Source organism: Schistocerca gregaria, chromosome 2 (genome assembly GCF_023897955.1).
Source record: "Schistocerca gregaria isolate iqSchGreg1 chromosome 2, iqSchGreg1.2, whole genome shotgun sequence".
NCBI classification, from domain to species: domain Eukaryota; kingdom Metazoa; phylum Arthropoda; class Insecta; order Orthoptera; family Acrididae; genus Schistocerca; species Schistocerca gregaria.
In genome coordinates, this window is record NC_064921.1 from 368,040,039 (window position 1) to 368,064,745 (window position 24,707).

Consider the following 24,707-nt stretch of genomic DNA (forward strand, 5'->3'; position numbering starts at 1 on the left):
ATTGTCGGTATTTCTGTTTTTAGATTTCATTTCCGGTAAGTATCGAGAATAAAACCTAAAAGCAAAAGTCGACGGAATTTTATTTTCTTTATGAGACACACTAAAACATTATGGATTCGTTAAACATGAAAAGAAGTAATTCATTCCTTGAATCTATATTGCTACACTCCTCGAACGACGAGTTCCACAAAAACGTCAAAGTTTCTTCCACTTCGCCTAGTGTAGTTTATATTACAGTAGCATTTAATCCCATGCGCATTGACAAAAGAGGAATTATAAAATTGTTCAAATGGCTCTGAGCACTATGGGACTTAACATCTGTGGTCATCAGTCCCCTAGAACTTAGAACTACTTAAACCTAACTAAACTAAGGACATCACACACATCGATGCACGAGGCAGGATTCGAACCTGCGACCGTAGAGGAATTATAGTCGGGCCGTTGCGCTGCATACGGCACACTTTGATGGATGGGGTTGTGGGGGGGCGAGAAGGGTCGGCTGTCGGATGGTCGAACTTGCGCAACATCTCGACAACGAATGTTTGTCGATCGGTCGTTCGGTCAGTAAGTGCGTGTGTAGAGCCCTCAAAATCGTATGACAGTTCATAGCCACACGTTCGAGACACATAGCAAGTGACAAGCAACAGAATGTATAAATGGAAAAACAGAAAAAAAGAAATCTATAGTACAAGGCAGCTAAGTACATGGAAAGGGATTTTATAGGATGCAAACTGTACAGTGTGTAAGCTCTGCCGAACACGAAGGTAATGAAACACTGTGGCAGTTGCTGTGAAAGAACAATATGGTGGGGAATGAAGTGGTGTGAGCTAGCTCATGGGAATTTAAAATACATCGGTTAAGAATAGGAAGGTAGGGCAGAGAGTAAGCTACTGTGAGCAGGTCAGTGATAGGGTGGTTCACATCAGAATCGACAGCAAACCAGCACCGACAACGATGGTTCACATAAATATGACGACATCGTAGGCCGAAGATGAAGAGATACAGAAACCACATGAGGATGTTGAACGAGTAATTTATTACGTAAAATGAGATGAAAACCTAATAGTCATGGAGAACTGGAACGCAGTTGTAGGGGAAGGAGTAGAAGAAAGGGTTATGGGAGAATATGGGCTTGGTACTAGGAATGAGAGATGAGAAGGGATAATTGAATTCTGTAGTAAATTTCACCAAGTAATAGCGAATACTCTGTTCGAGAATCACAAGAGAAAAATGTATGCTAGTGAAAATGCCGGGAGATACGGGAAGATTTCAGTTATATGACGTCATGGCCAGACAGAGACCCCAAAATCAGGTACTGGACTGCAAGGCGTACCAAGAAGCAGATATAGACTTAGATCGCAATTTAGTAGTGATGAAGAGTAAGTGGACGTTACAGGAATTAAAGAAGAATCAACGTTCGAAGAAGAATCAACGTTCGAAGATGTGGAATAGGAAGTAATAAGAAATAAATGAATAGGTATGCTTGAAGTTCTCTTGGGTTATACATACTGTAATAAGGAACAGCTCAATAGGCAGTTCAGTTTGAGAGGAATGGGCACCTCTAAAAACGATAATCGCAAAAGTTGGTAAGAAAGCTGTTGGTACAAAGACGGTAACTGCGAAGGGAATGCAGGAATACAGAAATACAAGTCACTGAGGAATGAATAAATAGGAAGTGTTGGAAAGGTAAGACGAAAGGGCTGCACGAAAAATGTTAAGAAATCGTCAAAGAAATGATTGTCGGAAGGACTGACTCAGCATATAGTAAACGGGAATTGCACTGTTAAATGCAGAGCAGAGAGTTCATAGATGGAAAGAATACACTGAAGGTCCTCTGAGGGAGGCGACGTTTCTGATGGCGTGTTATATGAAGAAACAGGAGTAGATATATAAGAGATAGGGGATCCAGTATTAGAATCAGAATTTAAAAGACCTCTGGGAGACTTAATATAAAATAAGCCAGAAGGGATGGATAAAATTCCATCAGAATTTTTTAAATAATTTTGAAGGAAGTGGCAACAAAACGACTGTTTACGTTGGTGTGTAGAAAGTATGACACTGGAGACATACCACCTGACTTTCGCAATAACGTCATCCACACTATTCTGAAGACTGCAAGAGCCGACAAGTGCGAGAATGATCCCACAGTCCGATTAACAGTTCATCCGTCATGGGCTATTTTGTTGCCTAAGTAGCAGAAGTCGCAAACTAATTTGGATGTTTAGTTTCTCACTATTCTCCCTTCTGCTACTTCTCATTACTTTCCCCTTTCTTCGATTTACTCTCGATCCATATTTTGTACTCATTAGACAGTTCATTCCATTCATCAGATCCTGTAGTGCAATGTCATCAGCGAATCGTATATTGATATCATTACGACTCTTGAACCTTTCTTTTATTTCCGTCGTTGCCGATTCTGTGTGTGGACTGAGCAGTGGGGACGAAAGATTACGTCCCAGTCTTACACCCTTTTTAATCCGAGCACTTCGTATTTCCACAATTCAAGCTGCTGACAAAAATAGTACACAGAAGAAAGAGAGAGAGAATTAAAGATACGTTAAATGACAATCACTTTGGCTGTAGAAAAGGTGAAGGCACCAAATAGGCAATTCTGACGTTGGGGTTGATAACGAAAGTAAGACTAAAGAAAAATCAAGACACGTCCTTAGGTTTTGTCGACCTGGAAAAAGCGTACGACAACGCAAAATGGTGCAAGACGTTCTAAATTCTGAGGAAAGTAGGGATAAGCTGTAGGAGCGACAGGTAATACACAAAACGTACAAAATGATGATGTTGGTTCGTGGGCCGCTCAACATCTTGGTTGCCAGAGCCCACACATATTCCCATTCTTTCCATTTGCCGTTTCACCACTTCCCGTATGATGATGATGAGATGATGAGGAAACCACAACAGCCAGACCCCCGACGGAGAAAACCCCGACTCGACAGGGAACCGTACCCGGACCCTGTGATCCAGACGCAGCATCACTAAACATTACACCACGAGCTACGTAAAATACAATTAAAGCCAAGAAAGAGCAATAATTGTGGAAGTACGTGGAGCTCGGATTAAAAAGGGTGTATGACTGGGACGTAGTCTTTCGTCCCCACTGCTCAGTCTACACACAGAAGAGGCAACGACGGAAATAAAAGAAAGGTTCAAGAGTCGTAATGATATCAATATATGATTCACTGATGACATTGCACTACAGGATCTGATGAATGGAATGAACTGTCTAATGAGTACAAAATATGGATCGAGAGTAAATCGAAGAAAGGGGAAAGTAATGAGAAGTAGCAGAAGGGAGAATAGTGAGAAACTAAACATCCAAATTAGTTTACGAATTCTACTACTTAGGCAACAAAATAGCCCATGACGTATGGAGCAAGGGAGGCATTCTTGACCAAGAGAAGTCTACTAGCTTCTAACATAGATCTCAATTTCAGGAATAAATTTCTTAGAATGTACGTTTGGAGCACAACATTGTATGGTAGTGAAACATGCCCTATGAGAAAACCGGCATAGAAGTGGCACGAAGCATTTGAGATGTGGTACTAAAGAAGAACCTTGAAAATTAGGTAGACTGGTAAGATAAGGGATGACGAGGTTCTCCTCAGAAACGGCGAGGAAAGGAATACACGGAAAACACTGACAAGAAGGAGAGAGGGGATGGCAAGACATGAGTTAAGACATCAGGGAACAGCTGCCATTGTATTAGAGGTTACTGTAGAAGATAAAAACAGTGGAGGAAGACAGACATTGGATTACATCCATCATATAATTGCAGACGGATGTTGTGAAGTGGTAATCCGAGATGAAGAGGTTGGCACAGGAGAGGAATTCATGGCGGGCCGCATCAAAGCAGTCAGAACACTGATGCCCCTCTTCCCCCCCCCCCCCCCCCCCAAAAAAAAGAAAACACACCCCTCCCTCCTGCGTTCTGATTTATAAGTTACGTTGCAGAAGCTAATTATGGAACATATTGTGTTACCATCTATTTTTCTTTCCAAGAGACAAACAAGATCTCTGCAGGAGACAAATGGTTTTTTACCAATTTCGATAGTGTGAACTTTTGACCTACATGTTCATTCACGAAATCCAAAACGCAACATGTAGGGGGGTATCTGCTGATAATCTAATTCATTATCTCTTTTTATTTTGAATACTCAGTCATCTGACTGATTTGATGTGCCCCGCCACGAACGGATCTCCTGTGCCAACGTCTTCGTCTTACATTACACCTTACCACCTAACATTTTCGTTTATTTGTTATATGTATTCCTGTCCCTGCCTTCCCTACAGTTTTTAACTTAGACAACTCCGTCAAGTACCACGGAAGCTAATTCTTGACGTCTTCGCACATGTTCCATTATCTCCTCCCTTCTTCTAGTCAGTGCTCTCCATTTGCACCTCACCACGGCGGTTATACGAAGCACTTTCTCATTACTTACCTTACTGGCATACCTAATTTTCAATGTCCGTCTATATCACCACATCTTAAAAACTGCAAACCTGTTCAATTCCGGTTATCCCAAAATCCAAAATTCACTTCCTTGCATTGCTGTGTTCCAAATGTACATTTTCAAAAATTTCTTCCTCACATTAAGGCCAACAGCTGACACCAGTAGTTTTTCTTGGCTCTCATTTCCCTCGCTGCATCTGCTAGTTTGCTCCTCATGCCGTTCTTGTTCTCTCTGTCAGGTGTTACTTTGCTCCCGAGGTAGCACAATTCCTTCAACTTGTCTTCTCTGTGATAAGTTCATCGCCAGTTTAGTTTCTACCATGCTTTATTACTTTCATCTCTCTACGATTTACTCTGAGTGCATAGTGTGTTTAGTCCTTTCAACTGTTGCCGCGATTCTTCCTGAGCGTCATCTACTAATCTAATCATTGATATCCATTCACCCTGACTTCTTATCTACTACTTCTCTTTTATTTTCATCATTGGTTTTTCGATGTATAGATTGAACGATAGGAGCAAAAGACTACCTGTGTTAAACTCTCTGTAATCTAGCTACCTCCAATTTGGTCTTCCAAACTCTTTATTCTCTATTGTTTACTTAAATTTGTCCAAGAATTTCGAATACACTACACCATTTTAAACTGATCAACGCTTTTCCTAGTTCAAAAAGTCCAATGAATGCGTATTGATTTTTCTTTGCTCTTGCTTCAACTATTAAGCTCAACGTCAAGAACTGCCTCTCTAGTGGCTTTGCCTCTCCTAAATCAAACTGATAGTCATCTACCAAATTATCAATTTTCTTTCCGATTCCTCTGTATATTATCCCTGCCATCAATTTTTAACCAAGATCAGTTAATGTTGCTGTGGGATGATTCCTGCACGCACGGCCCCTTAAAAGCTTTGGGATTACATTTTTCCCAAAGTCTGATGGTCCATCTGCAGTCTCCAGAGTTAGTAACTGAGCTGGAAGATTATGGGGCCAGGCCACATCGTTGCCAGGTCTCGTCCCCCTCCCCCTACCCTATAATCCTTATATATATCTTTTATGTCCGTTATTATGTATTTATTATTTATCCCTGTATACCGGATGAAGAAAAAATCGCGGACTCGTACTTCGCACGGCGATTCCTCAATTCCTAGCAATACAAAAATATCTCTCACAGAATTTCGTTCTGCGCTTATTTCCGGCAGTAAATAGACATCAAAGATTGGCAATCTGGGAACATTGTAATCTCATGTACGGTAACTATATCAGCACACAGAACTAGCACCGGGCAGGTGGCGCAATAAACAGCGTTTTGGGTTAGCATGGATGAGGTCGACGGTTCGATTCTGGGTCAAGGTGCATTTGTTTTCATTTGCGTTTCATTCTGACAAATAATGCTGTAGTTTTCGACATTTACACACTATATTTGTAATGAAGTGCGGTGGACCTGAATGTGTCAAGAATAATGGTTGGTACTAATCGACGGGACGTTGGGGGGAGGGTACACAAAAAACAGATTTGGGATATGGTAGTTGCAGCGGCGCGAAATGATTGCGTCCACGGCGTTCACAAGACTTCTCTAAGGGCTGGCCAATGAAAACTATTGTACTCCCACTTTCGTGTTTGTAGTACTTAAAGTGCATATGTTTTACAGAAAACCCACTGTAATCAGTTTATGACGATTAAGGAGCTAGATTCCGACCCAAGCTGACTAGATCGATCAGATAAAAATAAATTCGACCCGATGCAGAATCGATCCCTAAACGCTACAGACTGCACTTACTCCACGGCACTGTTGCTGTGTACTGACAGTCTTAGTTACCGTAGATGTGATTATAGTGTTGCCAGATTTCCATTTACCGCCGGAAATATGCTGAGGACGAAATTTTATGACAGGCATTTTTGTATTGTTGGTATGTTAGGAACCGCATTGCGAAATCCGAGTGCGCGAATTTTTCTTCACTCTGTATATCTTGGAAAAACGACTGTTTATACTCCGCAAGCTCGCATGCTAGTCGCCCTTTTTGCTGTTCCACCTGGCTATAGAGCAATGGTAGAACGAACATGTGCCTCTATCAAGTAACTTTAAGCGTTATATTACGGTGAATCAGTGCGACTTGTGCTTCGCAATATGGAAGATATGGAGAGATTCATTCTATGGTGGACATATCTTAGAATTAATCTACGATTATGTTGTCAAGTATTTCTTGAAATATAAAGCTAGTGCCGTTTCTTGTGTGTGTAGTGTGTGGTACTAAATACTTTGATGCTGTCCTGCTCCAATATATTCTTGAGGGGTAATAAGCCTGAATGCAACACATTGTGGAGAATATCTTGTATTACTGCTAGCCTGTCCGATTTGCTATTTCACCTGCAAATGGAGCAATAGGAGAGCGAATATGCGTTTCTGATAAATAACTTGAAGGATCAATGTGTGGTGAATCTGTGCATCTTGCACTCTGCAATATGGATCACTATGGAGAGAAACACTATCCACGATGGACGTATATTAACTGTTCTTCAATGATGTTGTCACTCACCTGTTGGAACGTTAAGTTCCTGATTTCTGATCGGAATTAAATACAGAGTGTACTGACATCTGACGCCTATCACTAGTGGTTGTTTCTCGTGTTGAAATGTTGAGCATATGAAGGTAATGGACCATTGCTCTCGTAAGTTTTCGCTGTTTCGTAACATAAATTTTCCGTCCCTTATGATCATTTTTTAGAAATGATGTGAACAAAACACAATTTGCGAACCGCAATAGGACGCAATTTCGTAAAATTTTTACGTTATACCTCTCCAAAATTATATAAATGGTTTGCGTCAGACTTAATCAATGTTGTATTTGGTGTGTAATGTAGCAACGTCAGGCTCCGAAATGTTGCGGCCATAATGTGTGAAACTTGCTGGCTATATGTATATTTAGGGACTGTTTGATCGTATTCTGCACTCCCTTCTTTTGTGCATACGTCTGATTCTGAAGAAAGGTGAAAAAAGGTCTCTGAGTTCAAAAATAGCACTCCCATGGAACGTTCAGTTTCCAAGTTGTGGCAGTTCCAGGTTTGTGGTAGATATGCGAATAAATTAACGTGATAATTCAGTGGGTAGTATTACCACATGTCAGAAATACACCTGTTTTGCGAGTAAGAAGTTGTAGCATTACATGAGTATGTGAAATATTGTCGGATCTACTTTGCATCACGTGAGTCTAGGGGAGTCGAAACAAGTAGTGACCCATGACGTCATATCAGTTTCAGACTTTTTTTGGTACATGTAATTCATTTCTAAATTTTATTGATTATTTGCAGAGTAAATAATTTAATTATATGTAACATTTATAGGCAATGAGTTTTAATGAGATGGATATAAATATGTTTTGACATTGCAAATCACCTTGTTGCATTATGCATGTTTTCTCTTTGTGAGAAAGAAAACTTCCGTGTTGCTCGAGTGTGCGATCAAGTAGTCGTCGAGTGCGGATCTCCTGTAACTTTCTTTAATGGTCATAGAATTGTTAATTTACAACCCGGAGTTGATTTTAAAAGTCATTCTAGGGAACCACGGCCCTACTTCGGTGCAAACAAATCGCGCGAATTCTCAAATATCCGCGCTGGATATCGGACGTTATCGTTGCGTGTAGGATTCAGTAACATTAACCGAAACTTACAGACATTAGTTTGATAATAACTATCCAAGACTTATGTGAGCGGCATAGTAATCGTCTTGATGCTTAAAGCGAACGAGAAGCGTACTGTCGGGACGCGACAAACGTTAATCATTGCATAGTCAGCTTGTTGACACGTTGCTTAGCAACTCATAAATGAACAATGGTAGAATTACTGAAACGATCTTTGAAGTATCAATGACCACTACACACACACACATCAGAAACTAATTACTCTAACTGTGAGTGACTTCTAGATTGGATGACTTTTTTTATTTCAGCTAATTGGCATTAATAAACTTCTTTCGAGGTTGAAACATCATCATTGGTGTCGCGCTCATTCAGTTTAGTAGAACGATAGGTGATACTAGCTACGCTACTATTTATTGTTTTAAAAGAAAAGAGAGCAGATGTCTGTTTATCTGTTCTCAAACCCGAGGCGCTAATGACGCTCCCTCACAGCACAACAATATCGTGAACCAACACACACATTTGCCCCCTGGTCACTACATTTCTGCATTGAAAACCTGGAGGTATAGCCGCGGTACGAAGAACGAAGAAGGAATACTGAAGATCAGCGATAGAAATGGAGTAAAGAGGGAAGGGAAGGTCGCAAAGTTATAGTAGAAAAGTAAAATGTATGATGCGACGTATCATCGAGTTTATGCATACAACGAAAGCTCTGCATCGCTAGTCAGCTGCTCATGTTTGGAAAACTTCCTATGCCCTTACTGGAGACAGAATAGCAAGAACATACATTCTATCCCTTCGTAAATATCAGGAGCTTGCCCAATCTAAGTAATCAAAAATCGCAATACTGTGGAAAGAGGTGGAGAGATGGATCAACAAGGCAGAATTCAGTGAAGTTAGTAAAACATTCGTTTTAAAGCATAAGACTACATATGGAAATGCTTTAACACTTACTTAGGTTCATTTTGATACGTAATTTCACCGTTATGTAACCAGAATCGACGTTGAATTAGTAAACCAATATGCTATTCCACAGCCATTCCCATTTTCAAGGACTGGCAGTAAACCTCATATAATATCTTTGGTCTCTTGAGACAATATCGCTTTGTTCGCGGTATTTCAATGTTCGACTTAGAAATCGTATGGAAGCGTCTTATAGAATCCTTACTAAAATGTCTATAGTATGCAGACCTTTAAGCAGCGCTGAATCTTGAGGGCAGTCGGCGGTCGCGCTCTTGTAATGACAGCTCTCTGCCCGGTCATACGGAGTGCAGCCTGTGACTATGGCGTGCATCGACTGTATGCGACTCTATGCAGCCGCTAAAGCTTCCACTTGTTATTCCCGTCAGCCTCTGGTCACATTCTTGAAGTGTTACCTTCATATTTCTTTCCCCACATGGATGGAACGATCTTTGCTGTGTTATTGGGCGATGCTACAGTCATCCACAGTGAGCTGACCCTGCACTCTGTTGTGAAAGTAGTTCAGCATTTCGTACTGATACGACATGTACATGTAAGATAGTGGCCAATATTCTCTTAGAAAATATCATACTTTTCCTTCACATGTATTTGCTACGTTTTATTTGCCACATTTTGATTGGAAAGAATCGAGTTGTCAATACGTATTCCCTCATTTGGTAGATAAATATGTTGTTAACAGCTTAACATCTGACACATCCTGCATCACGGGACTAGAATATTAAATTCAATTTTGGCTCATGACTGAGTGCTAAGAGCTTGCTCTATCTCCGTCACAGGATGTCTCCTCACTTTCAGACTCTCTTAAAGTAACCAAATGCCCCGTCACCTACGAAGACAGAGGAGCTGTAAATATCTGGTTTACACTACGTAACACTTTATAAATTCGGTAATCTAGCAGACTATATTACTATGATCACCCATCCCTGTGTTGGTGGGAGATTGAAATTCCCTGAAAAGATCTCGCCGAAACGATAAACACCTGATTACCGCTTCAGCTACTGAATCATATCCGTGGAACTCTCATCCTCGCTGCCACCCGTCAGTCGGCACATCATTGTTTTCAAATTGATTGACTGATTAATAAAGTTGATCATGAGACGTTGTTTTCAAGGAGCACTACTTAGAATCCTGGTGTACTGCTCCCGAACTAATCCTGCTAGGACCGGTCAGTCTGTTGGGGCAGTAGGAAGTCTCATTCTCTATTCGACTCCTAAAATGCCTCTGCCCCCGTCCTAGCCCCCGCCAATGGATTGCACGTGAACAGCTGCCATCGGGCTACGAACAATCGCCCACTCGTCTGGGCTCTACCGCTCCTGGCTGACAACCCACTGCTTGCCATACCAAACAAATGTTAATGATACCAGACTCGCAATAGTTGTCCTACCCTTCTCAGAAGGACGGGGCGCTTATATAGCACAATGCTGAACAATATGCCCCCCTCATCCTCATCCCTCTTGCGAACCGAAACTTCTTGAGTTATGTTTTGGAAAAATCCCAGAACGGCTGACCCAGTGAGTAACAGCAAATTATTTGTGTACTGACCAACACATCCCAAATGTGTATGAGTCTCCTAAATTTCCCTTAGAATACTGCCACGGAGAAGTGTTCCTATTACCTCCCACCAAATTAGTCAACTGGTGTTATGAGAACTCAAATGGGAATCACTGGAGCGAATGTGACGTTGATTTCAAGGAGCACTACTGAGAAACGACATTTGAAGCTGCAGAAGGTTTCTGATTCCGCCGATATACACTTTGCATATCGACCATAAAGGTAAGATACGAGCAATTAGGGCTCATACGAAGTCATATTTACAGTCTTTTCCTCCCTGGCTCTGGGAGAGCATAAGGGAGCAATTGACAGGAACGGGGGAAAGAAATACAGTAGAAGAAGAATGGGTAGCATTGAGGGATGAAGTAGTGAAGGCAGCAGAGAATCAAGTAGGTAAAAAGACGAGGGCTAGTAGAAATCCTTGGGTAACAGAAGAAATACTGAATTTAATTGATGAAAGGAGAAAATATAAAAATGCAGTAAATGAAGCAGGCAAAAAGGAATACAAACGTCTCAAAAATGAGATCGACAGGAAGTGCAAAATGGCTAAGCAGGGATGGCTAGAGGACAAATGTAAGGACGTAGAGGCTTATCTCACTAGGGGTGACCTTTGGAGATAAGAGAACCACTTGTATGAACATCAAGAGCTCAGATGGAAAACCAGTTCTAAGCAAAGAAGGGAAAGCAGAAACGTGGAAGGAGTATATTGAGGGTCTATACAAGGGTGATGTACTTGAGGACAATATTATGGAAATGGAAGAGGATGTATATGAAGATGAAATGGGAGATACGATACTGCGTGAAGAATTGGACAGAGCACTGAAAGACTTGAGTCGAAACAACGCCCCCGGAGTAGACAACATTCCATTGGAACTACTGACGGCCTTGGGAGAGCCAGTCCTGACAAAACACTACCATCTGGTGATAAACATGTATGAAACAGGTGAAATATCCTCAGACTTCAAGAAGAATATAATAATTCCAATCCCAAAGAAAGCAGGTATTGACAGATGTGAAAATTACCGAACAATCAGTTTAATAAGCCACAGGTGCAAAATACTAACACGAATTCTTTACAGATGAATGGAAAAACTAGTAGAAGCCGACCTCGGGGAAGATCAGTTTGGATTCCGTAGAAATACTGGAACACGTGAGGCAATACTGACCTTACGACTTATCTTAGAAGAAAGATTAAGGAAAAGCAAACCTACGTTCATAGCATTTGTAGACTTAGAGAAAGCTTTTGACAATGTTGACTGGAATACTCTCTTTCAAATTCTAAAGGTGGCAGGGGTAAAATACAGGGAGCGAAAGGCTATTTACAATTTCTACAGAAACCAGATGGCAGTTATACGAGTCGAGGGACATGAAAGGGAAGCAGTGGTTGGGAAGGGAGTGAGACAGGGTTGTAACCTCTCCCCGATGTTATTCAGTATGTATATTGAGCAAGCAGTAAAGGAAACAAAAGAAAAATACGGAGTAGGTATTAAAATCCACGGAGAAGAATTAAAAACTTTGAGGTTCGCCGATGACACTATAATTCTGTCACAGACAGCAAAGGACTTGGAAGAGCAGTTGAATGGAATGGACAATGTCTTGAAAGGAGGATGTAAGATGAACATCAACAAAAGCAAAACGAGGATAATGGAATGTAGTCGAATTAAGTCGGGTGATGCTGAGGGAATTAGATTAGGAAATGAGACACTTAAAATAGTAAATGAGTTTTGCTACTTGGGGAGCAAAATAACTGATGATGGTCGAAGTAGAGAGGATATCAAATGTACACTGGCAATAACAAGGAAAGCGTTTCTGAAGAAGAGAAATTTGTTAATATCGAGTATAGATGTAAGTGTTAGGAAGCCGTTTCTGAAAGTATTTGTATGGAGTGTAGCCATGTATGGAGGTAAAACATGGACGATAAATAGATTTAAGTGTCAGGAAGTCATTTCTGAAAGTATTCGTATGGAGTGTAGCCATGTATGGAAGTGAAACATGGACGATAAATAGTTCGGACAAGAAGAGAATAGAAGCTTTCGAAACGTGGTGCTACAGAAGAATGCTGAAGATTAGATGGGTAGATCATATAACTATTGAGGAAGTATTGAATAGGATTGGGGAGAAGAGACGTTTGTGGCACAACTTGACCAGAAGAAGGGATCGGTTGGTAGGACATGTTCTGAGGCATCTAGGGATCACAAATTTAGCATTGGAGGGCAGCGTGGAGGGTAAAAATCGTAGAGGGAGACCAAGAGATGAATACAGTAAGCAGATTCAGAAGGATGTAGGTTGCAGTAGGCACTGGGAGATGAAGAAGCTTGCACAGGATAGAGTAGCATGGAGAACTGCATCAAACCAGTCTCAGGACTAAATACCACAACAACAACAACTCTATTTCCACGTGCAATAGGAAAGAAAATGACTATTAGAGGTATGCTTATGGATGTAGATGTAAATTTAGTCCCCCTTTGAAGATGTCACTCCATGCATTTATAGGCACGAAAAACTCGGGAAAGAATGTTGTCTCTTATTTATCGAGAAAACAAAAACGGAACTTTTACTGCTGATTGCGTCTCTGTAGAAACCTTCGTGATAGCTACTAATTTTCTCATTGCAGTCACTTTGAGAGATCTATGTGAGAGACTGTAATATGTCTACCCACAATACTTAGAAGAAACGGTATGGATCTCAGCTCCCAACTCCTCTTTCATCAGAGTATAGGTTATCTGCCGTGTTGTCACAAATCCTCCAACCTTCGATATATAGGATCTGAATCAACCTAATTTCAATGAATAAGAGATACTCCCCGCCAACTTCAGACCCCTGCCAATTATCTCGAAATCCCATCACTGCCAACAGTACTGTTGTACTTGTTATAAGGCTGTATACGTCTCCACCTGTCAATGACCTGGTAGAGAGCTATATAACCAAATAAAATAATGGAATAGATGATAATAAACTGTTGAAATGCGTGGCTTTTTAAAATGTATTGAATTACTGAGGTTAATTTTTCGGAATGAATGACAAGCACAATAAGCTGAGCTATGCCTGGAAATAAGTTCGTATTACTTCATATTATTTTGCAGGGCGAAGTAGTTTCTTTCACAGCTGTAGATTTGTGCTTAACATTCGTTATAATGCTACGTTTAGTTACCGTGTTCACCTTTGAAGTCTTGACCGTGTTGCCATAAAGCTTATCGGATCTTCGTAGTTTTCGAAAGTACACAGGTGGGCTTCAGTTCTTGTAATTCTTGTACTATTTGAAACAACAACTCACACGACCTTTCTGTTAATAAAACAATACTGTATTTTTCTAAACAGTGCACATATAAGATACATACTCCTCACTTATTGACAGCGACCCCAAAATGGCGGTCTACAATTACTCGCTAAAAATGGCGTGCCGTTCACTCGTTCACTAGCTGAGCGCGAATCCTTCCTTCCTCCTACTGGTACCAGAAAAAATACTCTGTTTTTTAACAACTGAAAGTCAAAAAATACATGACGGTAGGCACAGGCTCTATGACGGGCTACCGCTTCATCTTCTCTCTTTGCTTTTAAAGAAGACGAAAACATAAAGGAAATGCAAAAGGTTTATCACAAATGCCCCCCTACTGTATACTGTCGGAAATAAGTCTCTTTATTTAGGGAGACAGTATACAGCAGTCTTATTTACCTTGGGGCTCATAGTTCAGTCACTTGGTGCACGTCAATGGAGTTTTAATACCCTTATGCTACTACAAGTATATCTACAAAGCTCGTTTTATCGGCCATTACAAATTCATACATGTAAATACATTCACATATACCTATACCATGAAATTACATTCACATATATATTTATATTACATATTCACGTCCATGGGGTGCTAACGTCGTAGTCTCGTATTTCTCCTCACATTTGTTAAGCAGTATTACCAGGGGGAAAATGATACATTCCTTAAATTGTCCTTTGACTATATTTTAATAATTGTTTTTCTCCTTGGCGTTTGGTTCATTAGCCGTTCTGAGAAGCTGTCCTTTCGGCACGCGTTATCACATTGTTCGCTGCACTTATGGCCAGCAGCAGCCCATTAACGCGCCTGACGCAGTGACGCAAGCGCCACGTGAGCAGCAGCACTGCCCGCGCACACACTGCAATGTCGCTCCAGGCTCATGAAGTCGGTGTTGTATATGCCCTCCAGTCCGGAGACTGGGTACGAAGGATTCAGCTCCAACGCTCAACCCGAAGAACACTAATACCTCATCTCGCCCCTGGACTAGGTTTTCGGCCAGTGACATTGAAGGTAAGAGCCGCACTGCAGGATACGGCATTATCTTCCGTCGTGCATTATACTTCTGCGGTTCTCACACCTCAACTCGTGGTTATACGGATTTCCTCTGAAATCTCCGTCGCACACGCATCACACTCTCTGTATTCACTTTGCTAGGCAGTAGCGTTTACTCATATTACGGCTGAGCCGTTACTTTCAATACTTTTTTTTTTTGTCATCAGTCTACTGACTGGTTTGATGCGGCCCGCCACGAATTCCTTTCCTGTGCTAACCTCTTCATCTCAGAGTAGCACTTGCAACCTACGTCCTCAATTATTTGCTTGACGTATTCCAATCTCTGTCTTCCTCTACAGTTTTTGCCCTCTACAGCTCCCTCTAGTACCATGGAAGTCATTCAATCATGTCTTAGCAGATGTCCTATCATCCTGTCCCTTCTCCTTTTCAGTGTTTTCCACATATTCCTTTCCTCTCCTATCCTGCGTAGAACCTCCTCATTCCTTACCTTATCAGTCCCCCTAATTTTCAACATTCGTCTATAGCCCCACATCTCAAATGCTTCGATTCTCTTCTGTTCCGGTTTTCCCATAGTCCATGTTTCACTACCATACAATGCTGTACTCCAGACGTACATCCTCAGAAATTTCTTTCTCAAATTAAGGCCGGTATTTGATATTAGTAGACTTCTCTTGGTCAGAAATGCCTTTTTTGCCATAGCGAGTCTGCTTTTGATGTCCTCCTTGCTCCGTCCGTCATTGGTTATTTTACTGACTAGCTAGCAGAATTCCTTAACTTCATTGACTTCGTGACCATCAATCCTGATAAGTTTCTGGCTGTTCTCTCTACCTTCGTCTTTCTCCGATTTACTCTCAAACCATACTGTGTACTTTTTAGACTGTTCATTCCGTTCAGCAGATCATTTAATTCTTCTTCACTTTCACTCAGGATAGCAATGTCATCAGCGAATCGTATCATTGATATCCTTTCACCTTGTATTTTAATTCCACTCCTGAACCTTTCTTTTATTTCCATCATTGCTTCCACGATGTACAGATTGAAGAGTATAGGCGAAAGGCTACAGCCTTGTCTTACACCCTTCTTAATACGGGCACTTCGTTCTTGATCGTCCACTCTTATTGTTCTCTCTTGGTTGTTGTACATATTGTATATGACCCGTCTCTCCCTATAGCTTACCCCTACTTTTCTCAGTATCTCGAACAGCTTGCACCATCCATTTTATATTATCGAACGCTTTCTCCAGGTCGACAAATCCTATGAACGTGTCTTGATTTTTCTTTAGCCTTGCTTCCATTATTAGCCGTAACGTCAGAATTGCCTCTCTCGTGCCTTTACTTTTCCATAAAGCCAAACTGATCGTCACCTAGCGCATTATCAATTTTCTTTTCCATTCTTCTGTATATTATTCTTCTAAGCAGCTTCGATGCATGAGCTGTTAAGCTGATTGTGCGGTAATTCTCGCACTTGACAGCACTTGCCGTCTTCGGAATTGTGTGGATGATGCTTTTCCGGAAGTTAGATGGTATGTCGCCAGACTCATATATTCTACACACCAACGTGAATAGTCGTTTTGTTGCCACTTCCCCTAATGATTTTAGAAATTCTGAAGGAATGTTATCTATCCCTTCTGCCTTATTTGACCGTAATTCCTCCAAAGCTCTTTTAAATTCCGATTCTAATACTGGATCCCCTATCTCTTCTAAATCGACTCCTGTTTCTTCTTCTATCACATCAGACGAATCTTCACCCTCATAGAGGCTTTCAATGTATTCTTTCCACCTATCTGCTCTCTCCTCTGCATTTAACAGTGGAATTCCCGTTGCACTCTTAATGTTACCGCCGTTGCTTTTAATATCACCAAAGTTTGTTTTGACTTTTCTGTATGCTGAGTCTGTCCTTCCGACAATCATATCTTTTTCGATGTTTTCACATTTTTCCTGCAGCCATTTCGTCTTAGCTTCCCTGCACTTCCTATTTATTTCATTCCTCAGTGACTTGTATTTCTGTATTCCTGATTTTCCCGGAACATGTTTGTACTTCATCCTTTCATCAATCAACTGAAGTATTTCTTCTGTTACCCATGGTTTCTTCGCAGCTACCTTCTTTGTAACTATGTTTTCCTTCCCAACTTCTGTGATGGCCATTTTAGAGATGTCCATTCCTCTTCAACTGTGCTGCCTACTGCGCTATTCCTTATTGCTGTATCTATAGCGTCAGAGAACTTCAAACATATCTCGTCATTCCTTAGAACTTACGTATCCCACTTCTTTGCGTATTGATTCTTCCTGACTAATGTCTTGTACTTCAGCCTACTCTTCATCACTACTGTATTGTGATCTGAGTCTATATCTGCTCCTGGGTACGTCTTATAATCCAGTATCTGATTTCGGAATCTCTGTCTGACTATGATGTAATCTAATTGAAATCTTCCTGTATCTCCCGGCCTTTTCCAAGTATACCTCCTCCTCTTGTGATTCTTGAATATGGTATTCGCTATTACTAGCTGAAACTTGTTACAAAACTCAATTAGTCTTTCTCCTCTTTCATTCCTTGTCCCAAGCCCATATTCTCCTGTAACGTTCTGTTCTACTCCTTCCCCTACAATTGCATTCCAGTCGCCCATGACTATTAGATTTTCGTCCCCCTTTACGTACTGCATTACCCTTTCAATATCCTCACACACTTTCTCTGTCTGTTCATCTTCAGCTTGCGACGTCGGCATGTATACCTGAACTATCGTTGTCGGTGTTGGTCTGCTGTCGATTCTGATTAGAACAACCCGGTCACTGAACTGTTCACATTAACACACCCTCTGCCCTACCTTCCTATTCATAACGAATCCTACACCTGTTATACCATTTTCTGCTGCTGTTGATATTACCCGATACTCATCTGACCAGAAATCCTTGTCTTCCTTCCACTTCACTGACCCCTACTATATCTAGATTGAGCCTTTGCATTTCCTTTTTCAGATTTTCTAGTTTTCCTACTACGTTCAAGCTTCTGACATGCCACGCCCCGACTCGTAGAACATTATCCTTTCGTTGATTATTCAATCTTTTTCTCACGGTAACCTCCCCTTTGGCAGTCCCCCCTCGGAGATCCGAATGGGGGACCATTCCGGAATCTTTTGCCAATCGAGAGATCATCATGACACTTCTTCAACTACAGGCCATATGTCCTGTGGATATACGTTAGGTGTCTTTAATGCAGTGGTTTCCATTGCTTTCTGCATCCTCATGTCGTTGATCACTGCTGATTCTTCCGCCTTTAGGGGCAATTTCCCACCCCTAGGACAAGAGAGTGCCCTGAACCTCTATGCGCTCCTCCGCCCTCTGTGACAAGGCCGTTGGCAGAATGAGGCTGACTTCTTATGCCGGAAGTTTTCGGCCGCCAATGTTGATTATTTATCAAAATTTAGGCAGTGACGGGGATCGAACCCGGGACCGAAGACGTTTTGATTACGAATCAAAGACGCTACCTTTTTTTTTTGCATTTTGTTCGTTTTTGATCGAGGTGTTTGGTCGTTGCGGACGTCGCAAGACATCCTGTTCAAGTTCGATGGTTGATCATTCCACTTAGTTTTTTATTAGAGAGGCCAACCGGCTCTCTGACTAACACGCTTAGCCACCGTGCAGGCTGACCCCTAGACCACGGGTACATTCAATATTATTAGGCTTTCATACTTTTGTATCACTTCACACGTGCGAGTATTTTACTCGTCCGTCGCGTTGCACTTCACATACATACATAAGTTGTTCTTCTTCAAGTATAAAATCTCAAATAAAATTGATAATAGTGCATACATACACATTGACAATAACAGATTTGACACATAAATTTATAATTCACATCCACTTTTCATATACGGACTCCATGGAATGCACCCTCTTACACACTAATATGTAAATCAGGAGGTATCTTTCATTTATTCTGAATATTGGCATTTTATATTCTTTCTCTTGCAGGACCGACCACCTGCGCGTTTTACATCCACAACTACACATAGAAAAGAAGAAAAGAATACGTACATACATTTTACATAGACATCGACATTAACAATAATATAGTTAGCAAATAAATGTCCAATTTACATTCACATTTCGTATATGGACTCTATGTTAAGCAGAATCTGACACAGCAATAAGTAAATTGCTCTTTCTTGTTATTGTCTTGAAGGACCGACCTCCTGCGCGTTTTTTACATCCACAACTACAATAGAAAATACTACATACATATTTTCATAGACATCGAAATTGGCAATAGCAAAGTTGACACATAAATGTACAAGTCACATTCACATTTCCTATATGGTTTCCATGTTAGGCATCATCCATCTTACACACTAATAAGTAAATTAGAAGGAATCTTTCATTTGTTCAGAATTTTTGATTTTCTCTTGACTTGCAGGCCCAACCTCCTGCGCGTTTTTACCATCACAAATACACATAGAAAATACGTTCCAGCACTACTCACTACATGGAAAACAGGATTCGCTAAGGTCTGCTTCAGAGACCGAGCTACTTCTAGGATTGCTATTTGTAGTGGGTAATTAGTGTACTTATTCTATCCTTGGCATTTGATAAATCTTCATACTATGTATAATATTTACAAGTGCTCGTTTGTGAGCGAGTGTGGGGGATGTTTTATCCCTTGACAATCCTGACTTCATCACTGCTTGTTAATCGTCGTAATATTCCACATTCGTGAGCACATACTTCAAGCCATATTTCTGCCTTATTGATGCGACGACATGTACATGTTTACATTTGTGACGTGTGACCGATAATTTTACCGTATTTTTGTCATGTGTAGCTCCACTCATAATTCATTATCGCTAAATAAGAACGCACATGTGGTAAAATAATGCTTTCGCTCCTGCGTGCGTCAAGAACTCAGTGTAGAAAATATTGTTTCACTGCATTTTGTGTTCATTCCTCATCCGAATCGTGTTTCCTATTTTCATTTATACTAACCTTATAGTTTCTCGAGCTGTAACAGTAAGTCGCTAAGGAAATATTTTTCGTACTAGTTTGTTTTACATTTTCATGTCTGTGTAGTAAATCACTGTGCTGTGGTGTGTTTTAAATGTTATCATGTACCATTGTTATCGACTTCACTGTTTCTTCTATACTCCTCTCTGCTTCTTCGTGATGTTCGGTTTCTTAATTGCTTACCGTACATCCATCGTCATACTTTGCTCTCCACACTCATTCAAGCATTCACTGTAAGACTTAAAACTATATAGTGTATTCTTTCTTACGTCGGCTTCGTGGCCCTTTCCTAGGTACCCTTGTAATATTAATCTTCATATTCATCGCCGTATACCCATATAATTATTCATTAAAATATTCCACATAAATCGCCATTTATACTCATGTGCTACCTACAGGGTTCTCACACTAGAACCACCGCCCTATTTATTTCTTCCCACAAATATAAATAAACTCGTAATACTCTAATACACTTTCATTCTCTTCCTAGATTCACTCCATGCACGGTACGTCACCACCAACGTAGATTAACTAATTAATACCTTCAATCGAATCTAATAATACCTTTCGCTCTCTGTACTCCAACAAAATATTATCCAGCAGTGAAATTTCATTTATTTCTCCGTATCGCTTGTGTAAACATAAAGTACTTACCTCAGTTCTTTTGTTTTAAGTTCATGTAATTACGTTGTGTGTGGCAGAAAACTCAAAGAGGGTCTGGTGATACTTAAAGTACACCAGTGGTAAGATCCAATGGAGACCTTCACTGCGCGACGACAACGGTGAAGTCACTGATGACAGTGCCACTAAAACAATTATAACAATGGTTTGTTCGAAACTCCATCGCCAAAGAAGACGAAGTAAATATTTCTGAATTACAATCAGGAACAACTGCCAAGATGAGAAACATAGAAGTAGATATCCTCTGTGTAGCAAAGCAGCTTAAATCACTTAATGAAGGCAAGGCCTTCGGTCCACATGTTATACCAGTCAGATTCCTTTCAGAGTTTGATGATACAATAGCTCCATATTTAGCAGTTACATACAACCGATCTCTCAGTAAAAGATCCGTATCTAATGACTGGAAAATTGCTTAAGTCACACCAGTACCCTAAAAACGTAAATAGGAGTAATCCGCAGAATTACAAGCCCATATCATTAACGTCGGTTTGCCGTAGGGTTTTGGAACATAAACTGTATTCGAATATTATGAATTGCCTGGAAGGAATAGATTTGTTGACAGATAGTCAGCACGAATTCAGAACATATCATTCTTGTGAAACACAACTATATCTTCATACTCATAAAGGAATGAGTTCTATCGACGGGGGCTATCAAATAGATTCCATATTTTTCGATTTCCAGAAGGCTTTCGACACCGCTCCTCACAAGCGTCTTCTAACCAAATGCGTGCCTTTGCAATATCGCCTCAGTTGTACGACTGTATTCGTGATTTCCTGTCATAAAGATCACAGTTCGTAGTAAAAGACGAAAAGTCCTCTATCAAAACAGAAGTAATGTCTGGCGTTTCCCAAGGATGTGTTATAGTCCCTGTATTGTTCCTAATCTATATCAAAGACATAGGAGACCATTTGAGTAGTCCTCTTAGATTGTTTGCAGATGATGCTGTAATTTGCTGTCTTGTAAAGTCAACAGATGATCAAAACGAATTGCAAAAGGATTTAGATAAAATATCTATGTAGTGCGAAAACTGGCAATTGACCCTGAATAAAGAAAAATGTGAAGTTATTCACATGAGTACTAAAAGTAATCAGCTAAATTTCGATTACATGGTGAATCACTCATATCTGAAGGTTGCAAATTCAACCTAATACTTAGGGATTAGAATAACAAACAATCTAAATTGGAAAGATCACATAGATAATGTTGTGGGCAGAGCAAACCAAAGACTGCCATTCACTGGCAGAACTCTTTGAAAGTGCAAGAGGTCTACTAAAGAGACTTCTCACGTCACGCTTGTCCGCCCTATTCTGGAGTATTGCTGTGCGGTGTGGGATCTGCATCAGTTGTAAGTGATGGATGAAATAGAAAAAGTTCAAAGAAGGGTAGCTGGTTTTGTATTATCGCGAAATAGGGAAGAAAGTGCCACAGACATGATACGTGAGTTGGAGTGACAATAATTAAATTAAAGGCGTTTTTCGTTGCGACCGAATCAACAGTTTTCTCCTTCGATTGCGAAAACGTTCTTTTGGTACCCCCCTACTTAGTGAGAAATGATCATCACGATGAAATAAGAGAAATAAGGACTCGCACAGAAAAATCTTAAGTGCTCGTTTTTCTCGCGCGGCGTTCGAGAGTGGAACGGTTGAGAGACAGCTAAAAGGTGGTTCTGCCTAGCACTTTATTAGGAACATCAGAGTAGTCACATAGATATAGATGTATAGTTCGAAAAGAGTTATTTTAAAAGATAATTTTTATTTAAATAATTATTTTCTGATTTTTTAAAATCTTTTATATTTTTTTATGTGTACGTGTGAAATTTCGCAATGGATCTTAAACATTTTGATTAGATGTTGCCTTTTATTCAGATAATTTATGTGTACAAAACGAAACATCCTGACTGACATACTTACTCATCATCACACAGCCCAAACCGCTGAGGATAGAAAGCTGAAATTTGGAGAGGGTGTGGATTAAGGCATCGTTTAAGAATGGATTTACCTCCAGTGAACCACTAACAGGATGAAATAGCGGATACAAGGTTTTTCGGAAATATATCGCTATTAAAGCAATGTCGAATCTAGAACTACGAAAACTGGTATCTGGTTTCTCATCCAATTCCAAAGGGGATGAAATCGAGCGCGAAATTAGTTATGATAATAAAACATTATTAAAGAACTACTAAAGAATTCTTAAAGCTATAGGTATGGAAATTGGTGTATGCCTTCTCAGATAGAAATTTAAAAGAATATATGTTTCTCAGTGTTTTGGGGAATTCAACACCTAAGAGTGTGAAATAGTGGATGAAAGGTTTTATGGAAATATTTCATTGTGAGAACACTTGAAAGCCAACTCTATGAAAATTTGAATTTGGCTTCTCAGAAGAAAAAGAAATACACGTCTCAGTGTTTTTGGAAATTCGATCCCTACGAGGGCGAAATAGGAGATGAATATATTTATGAATATATTTCGTTAAATTAAAATATTGTTGAAATTAAATATATGAAAATTGGTGTTTGACCTCTCAGAATGAAGGAAATATGTGTTTGGGGATAAAAGTTTCAATGGAAATGTTGTATCACCATGATAGGTAGGATTAACAAAAACCTTCGACTCCGGCTACCAGAATCCCTTTCTCGCCCTATGCACATTCGGAAGAGACAATGCTTCTATGCCCTTAATTAGCCTGAAAAGTATATAAGGCGTTGCAATTTGTGAACTTAATCAGAGAAAGTTATTTAACACTAACCCACGACAAATCGGCTTTGTTAGAAAAGCAAAGAAAAGAAAGTAATGGTTCTTTAATAATAAATTTTTAGTAGACCTACAATACGTTTATAAATTTTTTTGTTGTAATTACACAGCAAACTAAAAATTACTAATGAGAAGAGCGATACAACATTTTAGTGTCATTACATGACTCGAATATCCTTTTAGGTGACAGATTTCAGTGCGAGTAGATACAGAACCATTCAATCGATTTCTCACTCACTTTTTTTAGTTCGCCATATGAAATTAAATTAAACGTGTTGGAACACTTGAACTAGACAATGACTGGCAGCCTATAAAGGGCCACAAACGTTCTTACTCAATTTTAATATCCTGCCTAGAGCTTAGTTTGCATGGACTAGATACACTGTTTGCACAGTGTGTAGATGTACGCATGAGCAGTGGACGTAATAAGATATAAACTCAACAGAATAAAAACAACGAAACATCTGTGCAGAGCACACATTTTACGCAATTGAAGCAGTGGGCGCTAAATTAATTGTTTATATGTTGATACATATTAGTTTTGCTGTGGCTTCGAAAATGTAGGTGTATGTTACATATATCATTTCCTCCTCCTCTCTCCGTCCTCCTCCACTTCGCCCTATTTGTCCTTATCCGTGTTCGTCCCCTTGCATACCACTCGGATCGCAATCGCAGGGCAATCAGACTGTGAGGTGATACCAAACTTTTTCATTTTCACCGACAAGGAAGCGGATTAATATTATACTTCGTCGAGTTCTGAGCTATGTTTAAAATTTCAAGTCTCTAGCTCATCGGGAAGATAGTTTAAAATCAATTGCAAGACTATCAAGCGATCAGATAAGCTGTGTATTAATATACGCCGAAATCAATCTATTGGTTAAACAATCTGGGATGGAAGACTTAAGTTACTTCTATACACAGAGGATGTCTACTTCCAAACTAGTCATGTAGGCAGCTGTTCTTGATTCAGATACAGTCTTAGAAAACAGTATTAAGTTAGTGAAGCTGTCGCTATCTTGTTGTCGATGTACTGACTGTGCCTCACCACTAATATACGTACTGCACATATGACCAGAACCTCTTTGCAATTTTTTATCAGATTTCTTGAGAGAATTTCGTTGTGGAAAACAGTAAAAACTCTGCCGTGGATGACTCTTATAAGTGTCGAGTATCCGTAGATCCCAATCTTGGAAATTTAGCATTGTTTAGAACTTGGCTTGCTTTCTAGTTGCGTCTGTAACAGTGCGCTGACTGTTTTGGGTATCTTAGTGGATGGACCTTTAATAATGCTTATTCAACATAAAACCCTCCACCTGCTTAAATTCTCCATCACACAGATGGATGACGGGTAACAGTGTCTCTTGTCCTCATCTCA

At 40.2% G+C, this 24,707-nt stretch overlaps 1 pseudogene; it reads left to right on the top strand.

Annotated features, from left to right (window-relative positions):
• Positions 1-9,709: 9,709 nt before the first annotated feature.
• Positions 9,710-9,876, top strand: LOC126337490 (U2 spliceosomal RNA; annotated as a pseudogene).
• The last annotated feature ends 14,831 nt before the right edge of the window (positions 9,877-24,707 follow it).